At 38.2% G+C, this 9,210-nt stretch overlaps 1 protein-coding gene across 1 annotated transcript in view; it reads left to right on the top strand.

The window, feature by feature from the left end:
• The first annotated feature begins 8,959 nt into the window (after positions 1-8,959).
• HNRNPA3 (heterogeneous nuclear ribonucleoprotein A3) overlaps positions 8,960-9,210 on the top strand; it is a 20,802-nt gene continuing 20,551 nt past the window's right edge. Inside the window, exon 1 of the mRNA XM_010566248.1 lies at positions 8,960-9,070. The gene's annotated coding sequence lies outside the window, so the exon portion shown is untranslated. The remainder of the gene's footprint in view (positions 9,071-9,210) is intronic.

Here is a 9,210-nt window from a genome sequence, read left to right as displayed (position 1 = left end):
GATTTAAGTCATTTGCACACTGCCTGTCGTCTGGTACCTCCCCTGCTGGAAGTTACCAACTTCAGAAAATAGTAAGGCGAGGGGAATGTGGGCCTATACTTCAGCTGCTTCAATTCACAATCCAAAATGTTAAATTATGGGATGTAGGAAAACATCCTCAAATACCGTAGCTGAAGTCATAACCAATTTGCCTGTAGTTTAAAAAAAAAAAGAAGTATTCAAATTCAGTATTATGAAAGCAGCATTTTGCCAGATTTTATTAGAAACACACGGATTATTTTTTTTTCCCCAGGAAAGAACAATGAGCAATTATGTATTATTTGAATTTTTCAAACTCATGATTCTGTGTATTTATAACCCAGTTTCTCCCGGAATGGTTAAAGTACAGCTGATTGCCACAACAAAGATAGAACTCCAGTCTACTCCTCTTCCCAAATCATCCTACCTAGACTGTGACCTTACAAGACTGAATTGTTATTTAGAAGTAACAAGGTGGCAGTCCTACAGTGTTAGGTAGCAATTTCCTATACAGTCCTCAGCGGAAGCAGGAACACTTTTCTAGGAAGAGCAGCAGTGTCCAGGAGAGTCTCAGGAAGGCCTGAGACAGTTTTGGCAAGGTCTGAGGAGACTTTCTGCACTGATGGTATTCACGCAGTGGTAAATAATGTGGGTTCTGGCATACTAATGTCATTTACATAAGGCAGACAACAAAGGAACATGGCACCTGCTGTGAGAACTGAAGGTCTGTGGGACAGTTATCAAGCCGAGATAATATCTAGCAGCACGTAGTACGGACATGCGCATTCCAAAAGAAACTGTATTTAATACCAAAATATTCCCTTCTCCTCATTACCCTTCACAGAGAAGTAATTCAGCAACAGCTGCTTTGGTCCAGTAATCAGCTTTCGTTAGAGTAAAGCAGCTTGCCGCTGCAGACATACAGAAGTCATGCCAGAATGGACTAAAGTTTATGTTGCATTCTTACTGGAATGCCACTAAAGTAAAACCCTAATAACAGAGTGAAACATGTACAGACATTTTTCAGCTTACATACTGCCAGTTCCCTCAGCATCCTAAGACCAGAATGCACATGCTTGTGTTTTAGTGTAAATAAGATCTCAGTTATGGGTTTCACCAAAAAAAAAAAAAAAAAAGGCTTGGGTTCAAAAGATGGACTGTAGGCAGGTTTTAAAATCAATATTGACAGATTTAATCCAAAAGTCAAAACAGGAAAATCCGCCTCTTGTCGTTGAAATGAACAAAACAGAAAAAAGGAAGAGCTTTAGGCTGGTGGCTGATGTTTCAGCAGTGCTGCAGTCATGTATAATTTAATACTCCATGACCGGCTAATAATACTTTTCTCTGTGTTCCTATCACAAGTTTTGCAATAATGGTCAAGATTTGTGGTTTCCAGCAGTCAGCTTGGAATATTGCCTTACTGCTCCAGGCCTGACATAGTAGTCCTAGTTTTCCACTGGGATGTGCTACATAATTGCACCAGTCTGCTTTCTGAAACTCTTGGGAGGGTGTTAAACTAAAAGAATAAGCAAGGCAGAGGCTTTGTTTGGGCACAGGACTACAGAATAGAAGAAAAAATAACTAATTCAGTTAATCCCATAGCTAACTTCATGAGAGGGAGGGAATAAAAGCAACAGGAGTACTGGAGGGTTAGCACATGTCCATATGAGGACATAAAAAGCAGTTAATTCTGCTTAGATAAAATGGCAACTTTAAATTACAGAAATAGGCAGCTGTGTGTTTTCTGTATTTACATGTTACAAGCACCTTTCTTGATTTTAAAATAAAATATTGTATACTGATAGATACAAAAATATAGGAAATTATTTTTATTATTGGAAATTCTGTGGTACAACTACAGCTAGTATTCAATATGTTACAGCCCTCTTGGGTGACTAAACTTAGAAAGTCACAGAGTCCCAGGTGATACTTCTTTGAGTTGGCCCCACTGAAGTGAAGCAGACTCATTTATCTGCATGTTTTGAGTAACAAGTCTCTGAAATGGCACCCAGAAAGAATATGAAAATGGATAATATCTGCAAATTACTTAGGCCTGCTTAGATTGTAGGCCTCATCCTCAACCAACATAAAGTCCAAGGAATGCACACCAGACAAGAATCTGATTTCATAACTCTAAAGCCTTTATCCAGAATTTTTTTGTATGCTTTGGGGACATTGTTAGTTTATTAAATCCCTTAAACACCACAAAAACAAACTACATTTTAACTATATCTGATACAAGACACTGTAACCAAGTCCTCTGATATCTGGATAATGTAGATTGATGAAATATATGTCAAATGCAGATGATACAACCACAACAGTGTTATGGTCGCAAACATTAAAAAGGTACTCGTTTTTATATTACATTTCACCAAGAGTGGTAGATTTCAGGGGAAACTCCACAAAAAATACTTGTCTGTCATTTTTCCAAAAGCAAAATAGCAACATTTTAAATCTGAATTGTTCCCATTTACACTACGTTACTTGTTTGAAAGTTACAGCCTTAAACATGAATACATTTTTATGAATTAGATAGTTGACCTTATGTTAGATTTCTCTTGCATAATCTATCTGCTTATATTACCATCCTCTTATTAACACATAGAAAATGATTAATTATATGGCCAATGAATTCAAACCATGTGTGTCCTGAAGGCAGAAATGTCATCAGGTTATATATTGCCATAAATATTTCCACTACTCAGCATTTTCCAACTGTGTTTATTGCCCATCACCTACAATATTTGGTAAACAAGCATGTACAGCCATTTCTGTGGCAAAAATTCCAGCATTACAGGGCATTTTTTTAAACTCATAACACAGTTTTCCATGGAATACATCAGTTCATACACTTGAGGTCTCTGAATGTACAAATGACTAACTACCAGCTGCAGTTTCCTCACCTTTGGCTATATTCTCCCAGCAGTTTCAATGTATTTCTTTTAATTAAGTGATTTAATCAGCCACAATGAGTGGATTGGTTCTTGACATTCTCTAGAGTTTTATTCTACTTGCCCAGCATCTCCACTGAACTCCTGGTATTGGTCAGTACAATCATTTTAAGTATAGTGAGAAAGAATTATAAGATACTTGGCAGAGACTCTTATAATGTTTGTATCAGTTTAAATTACAACCACTCATATTTTAGGGCATAATATTTTGTGTTTAGCAATATCTATTTTTTAACTAAATACAAAATTTCTATGTTAGGAAAGAAAAAAGAAAAACTTGTATGGAATTCATTATGAAGACTTGATGATTTTTTAAAACAGATACACCTTAATGCTCCAAATGCAAACATTAACTCATGTGGTATTATACTCTGGAATTTGAATTTATTTTGGCAGCTTTTGAAAGACATAACCTTATTCACACATTTCATGCTATATATAAAGAACTGTACATATGTCCTTGCATCATGGTAATTTAAAAATCTCAAACACATGTTATAAAATGAATAAAATGTTTCTCAGCAGCAACAGACCAGGAAATAATTAAGAAAAAAAAAATCAATTCAATGTATTTTGAAATATCTGACTTGCCAGAGGGGTGTAATACTTAAAAGTGGCTTACAACTTGCTAACAGATTAAAATGTAGCGTGCCATCAAAAAGCATGATCCTGCCAGGTTAAGCACAGCTGGGAGAGTAAGTACAGGAAAGGAATCATCTATGTAGCTGTGTTTTTAAAAAAATCCTGTCTGTGACAGTTGTTGGCAAAGTAGTTGTTAGGGTAGCTACAGTGTATACCAGATAAACAGTTAAAATTATGTTTTATATAATTCACAGTTTGAAGAGTGTGTGCAGATCCAATTTAGAAAAAAAAAAGTGAGAGGTTTTCATGTTCAGCAGTCAGAAAAGGCATTTTGAGCCACACAAATCCAGTGCCAGATGTAAGGCTAACTATTGGCTGAACACTGACCATGTGTTTGAGCTGTGCGGATATTGAAAACCCCTCCCAAAGCCAGATCTGCATTGCAGTCAAGGAAAGAACAAGATTTATTCCCCCTGCCCTACTCTCTTGCACAGATACGTAGGCAAGCAGGAAATCCTCCTGCAGTTCCTTGCCTTAATAAAATGTACAAAATAATACTTACCATTTAGCTAGTTGTACAATTACTGCTTACTAGTGTTTTCCAATCTTAGTAACAAAGACTGAACACTAAGATCAAGTATACTCATACACTACTTTTTATAGTTTCGATTTCAAGAACAGCAGATATTACCTGCTACATCCTCCATTTTTCTTCTTTCTTCTACATCTCAAGTTTTTTTCTTCCTCTGTAGACAACATGAATCCCAATTAAAAATTATTCTAGAAATCTTGTATTTCTTACATCTTTCCCAGTTGTGATGATTTTATTACACAAATTTTAGCATGGCTGACTCCTCATGCACTGGCGTCTCAAACACAACATACTAAATTTAATTTTACCCAGATTTTTCAACTGTAACTGGCTATCACATTCTTTTTTCCTCTAGCAATACATATACTCCTTTCTATTTGATCTACATTTAAAGAAGACATATGTTTGCTAACAGCAACAAAAAAAATCTAAAATAAACAAAGTATATTGCTTTTAAGAAAGCCCTAAATTTACCCTACAGCCTTGTGTAAATCAAGCAGCATAGAATGTTAGGCATACAATACTTTATCTCTAGTAAGCTCCTTAAATAGGATTGCTGACACTTTAACATGACACCTTTACACTCTGTCTAGGGCATACTTTTGCTAGTAACAGAATTCCCCCATCCTAAGATCTAGACAATGCAAAATTCTTGTGCACAAAGTTACAGAGCCAGCTATGTTATAACAGCATCTCAGCCTTCTTTCCTTCACTGCTAGAGGTTTTATTGTTTGGTTAGTCCTAATAGCATTCCCAATGCACACTTCTTCCTTTAATTTTTGTCAGAGGGGTTCAAGCAAATAAAATTTTAAGAAGAAAATTTAGATAAAACATAGAGAAAGCAGGTTATGGAATAAAATAGAGTCTGATATGTTCAGATTTAATTAGCATCCAAAGAAGAGCAGAACAAATGGGAAAAAAATGTCTAGGAAACTATTCATTTTTATTTTATATAATCCAAAATGCAGGATTGCTTTTCATATCACCTATCTGGTACAAATATAAAATATTCTAAAGAATAAACATTTTATGTAGAGATACAATTCGTAGAAAGAATTAATCCTGTGTCCCCGAATGAAACCAAAATATACAAAGGGAAAGCAATTTAAAAGTATTTTTAATTGAGCTGGTTGCTAATTGTTTGATCTCTCTCATTTCCTGGATCACAGCTCTGAGATGTAGCTCTTGAGGAATACAAGTCATGCAAAATTGATCTAAAGTCTCTGACAGATGGAATCTAATGGACATAGTTGCAAGAGTTTGGTGTTATTTCTCCAAATGTTTGCTGGAGATTACTAAACCTGTACAAGGCTGGTGGACAAGTATGTGTGTTTTTGCTTCAAACTAGCTCATAGATTGACATACTATATCAAATGCACCTTTATCAATTATTAAAGTTTATAAAGGAGATTATAAATTGAAGCAGCTGACGTATCTACCTGCATTCAGTGACCTCCACAGGAAAAAAGCAGACAGAAAGGGGAAATACTATCTCAAACCACTGCAAATAAGACCTCCAGAGACTGCCAGACTTCTGGGGCACCAAACACTTGAATTGGCACAATCTTAAGTGAAAAAGATCTCTAGGATTTGTTGTTTCTAGAGTATGTGCGTATACAAATGTATGTATGTATACATAGAAAGAGTATTATTAACAATTTCTGAAATAAAGCAAATATTGTAGCATAATCATATTACTAATTCTGCTCAAGAATTAGGTTATTGGTTCTATGCATTTTTAAATTAATTAAGTATAAGGTTTTCATGCACCGTGCACTGCATACAAGAATTGCCAAAATGTTACCAGACTTTACACTAATATATTATCCTGTCTTTGTTCAGCGAAGCTCAGCAACTTAAATCAAATTCAGAGAGGAAAACAATTGTTTCTAAACGAAGAAGATAGCAAAAGCTGCAGTTGCTTGCACAAGTCAAGTGCCTGCAGTAACACTTGTGTTGCCTTCAGAGGCGTGGCGACCTGGTTCAGGAACGGCACGGTGACCAACCCCAGGCCGCTCGGGCCATCAGCTCACAGACACCAACGTGGTGGACGGCAAACGGCATTTATTGGTGTATAACACGGCACCACACAGCCTGGGTTCACAACGTCACCTCCGTCTGCCTTCATCACAAACCAAGCTAAACGCTATTGGCCATCAGAGGAGGGGCTCCACCCCTCCGCACAGCGCGACATCCTCCGGCCGCCAGACCCTAACTACCTACACACTTGCCCATGTTTAAATACACCGTATCTCTACAACCCAGAAAAAAGAACTAAGTGTTAAACAATCTTTCGTCCTGAAGCTCACATGAACGTTTTACTATACAGCACTCAGGCCTTCTTGTCAAAATTGTAGTTTGTGTCCTTTTCAAAGTATGAAACTTAAATATATTCAAACCAACTACATTTGCAAAACTATCATCACAACACTAACACTTAATTAATAATGAGTCCATTTGTTTCTGCAATCTGAGAGGCTTATGGAAAATATATTTAGTTCAGTGAATTGGCTCCATTAACATGACTATTCTGGAGACTAGAATTCAAGATCAATTTCATGTTAGCATGTTAATCTCTGTGTAACACTAAAAAAAAACTTTGGACAATTTCATCAACAATATTTACATATCCAAAGATTTACTTCACAAACAAATGCCATGTAAGAAATCAAGCAATAAAGACCTCCAACAAATTGACAACAAAAAAGGACATTTCAGCTGCAGAAATATATAAAAGTTAAAAGCCTTTCCCACTTTTTTTTGAACCAGGTACAAACTACTGTTCCCTTGGCTTACAAAGAGGAGAGTACATGTTTGCAAACACTGCTAGGAAAAAAGAAAAGCATGTTAGCCATCTGCATAATCACCAATACTGCACTATGAAACTACATCAGCCAGAATAGATACTGGTGTACTAAATGCTACATTTTCTCTTAAGGAAATGGTGATCCAAAATGGGAAGCAATATTCTACTAGATAACAATCAACCTGAAAACACTTTACTAGCAGAAAATTTTTTGCCTGAAATCAAAATTATAATTTTTCATCTAAGACCTCAAACTTGTGGATAATTTTCATCAGCAACTCTGAATCTTTGTAAAATGTGCATGTCCATTTACTGGCTTGTCTTTTATGTCAGTGCAGTGAGCACAATATTATAAAAATTATTACACTCTGTACAATTGATTACACATAGGGGAGGACAATCATGAACTGGAACTATAGAATTCAAAGTGATCTGCCTGTGGCTGTGTAAGCAAATGTGACTGCAAGACAATCAGCCTCCATGATTGACACTTAACTGTGAAATGAAGGACAATCAAACTAATAAAGGCATAGTATTCTTCAAACTCGGTGAGGCAGCTCCTGTGTAAACTACAAGAACCTTTGAAACTAACAGACATATTTAGCAAGTACTGTTGTCTGTCTCACAGTATTCTCACCCTGTGGGTAACAGGGACAAGACAAGAAGAAACATAAGTGACACATATATGAAGAATTTTATCTGAAATAAGTTAAATTGTGTAGTTTACTTGGTTGGGAGAAGGAAGATGAGAAATTGTTGGTTTTGGCCTCAGTGCAAAGAATATCTGGAGGCTGCTGAGATTTGCATCGAGTTTTACTTTCTAGGAAGTCACCTACTTCTCACAGAGATCAAAATATAGGAATAATCTAAGAACTTCTTTCAACTCCTGTACACAATAGTAGCGAGAACATTTCTAAACCTATTGGGAATTTCTCCACGTATTAGGAAAATTCTCTTTAGTTAGAGAAATCAAACGGATTTTGACACTTTTGCATAAATGAAAGATGTTCAAATATTATATTTTCTTTTTTTTTTTTTAGAAACTGCAGGGTAAAGTTATAAAGAAATGAAATTAGCAGCTAATACTAAACTTCCAGTGATTCATAAACCTTTCAGTCAAGGATTTCATATGGGGGGGTACCCACCTACAAACCTTTCAGTCAAACCACATCAACTGGTTTACTCTTTTATATAGCATAAAGTTATTTTTAAATGAGGTAAGTGCCAACACCTCCTGCCTAGGTTAGGTCATCATACTGAAATAGCCGCTGGTATTGTTAAGAGGACAGAGATAACCAAGACTGAAGAAACTTTAAGGGTAGGTTTTTATAATGCTGTTTTTCCTGATGTCATTTTCCAGATAGGGAAAAAACTGTCACGTACGTGCTTAGCTATGCTTTATTTGATACAAAATCCTTGCAGAAGACCCTTTTTTTTAAACTCTCTATGCTAGTTTGGTGGCAGACACCATTAAAAGATACAGGCAATGCCTCTCCTTGAGAGGATATGGAAAAGTTTGCAAAACTTACTGCTTGGATTTGTTTTGGTATTCACCCAGAAACACACTAAGCTACCCTGACTTTCAAGGGGTGAGTGCTGAGCAGTCTCTAGAGAGCACATCTTTTCGTTGCCTCTCACCCAGCATCTCTAGGATAAAAACGGTACTTGGAGCCAAAAAAACCTTCTTCTTAGAGGGTCCTAGGCACCTCAGGCACACCCTGATACTCCTGCAGAAGTCCTCTCTAAACACCACGTTCCCTCCTTTCCTTTCCTACGAAGTCTTTTAACCCGCCTGACTAAACAACGGGCTCCCCTTTCACACTGCAGCCCCCGTGGCCGCAGGCAGACGAGACACGCACCTGCGGCCGGCGGGCTAAGCGCTCGTGACTGCCGGCCCACACCAGGCAGGACGCGGGGGCGGGCAACGGCGGCGGGGGGAGGCCGCAAGGCCGGCGGGCGGCCTTACGTGCGGAGGAGAGGCGGTGCCCGCCTGTGCGCACCAGTCACGGCTGCGCGCCGGCGTCGCCACCCCCACAGCGGGCGGCCGTTAGTGCGCAAGGCCAGCTGCCGGCGTGGGACCGAGGAGGGCGGGAAGGCGCTTAACTGAACGCTGGCACGGTTATACCTTATCTTCTCTCACCTCTCCTACCCTGTCCCCCTCCTTCCCTCGCTCCCGTCCTTTTCCACTCTCTCGGTGGGGAAGGGGCGGCTCCGCCGAGCGCGGCCCAGGGCTCGCGGGGGGAGGGGCGGCGGGCGCT

This window comes from Haliaeetus leucocephalus, unplaced genomic scaffold (genome assembly GCF_000737465.1).
Source record: "Haliaeetus leucocephalus isolate CR32 unplaced genomic scaffold, Haliaeetus_leucocephalus-4.0 Scaffold1, whole genome shotgun sequence".
NCBI classification, from domain to species: Eukaryota; Metazoa; Chordata; class Aves; order Accipitriformes; family Accipitridae; genus Haliaeetus; species Haliaeetus leucocephalus.
This window is presented reverse-complemented; position numbering and strand designations above follow the sequence as displayed.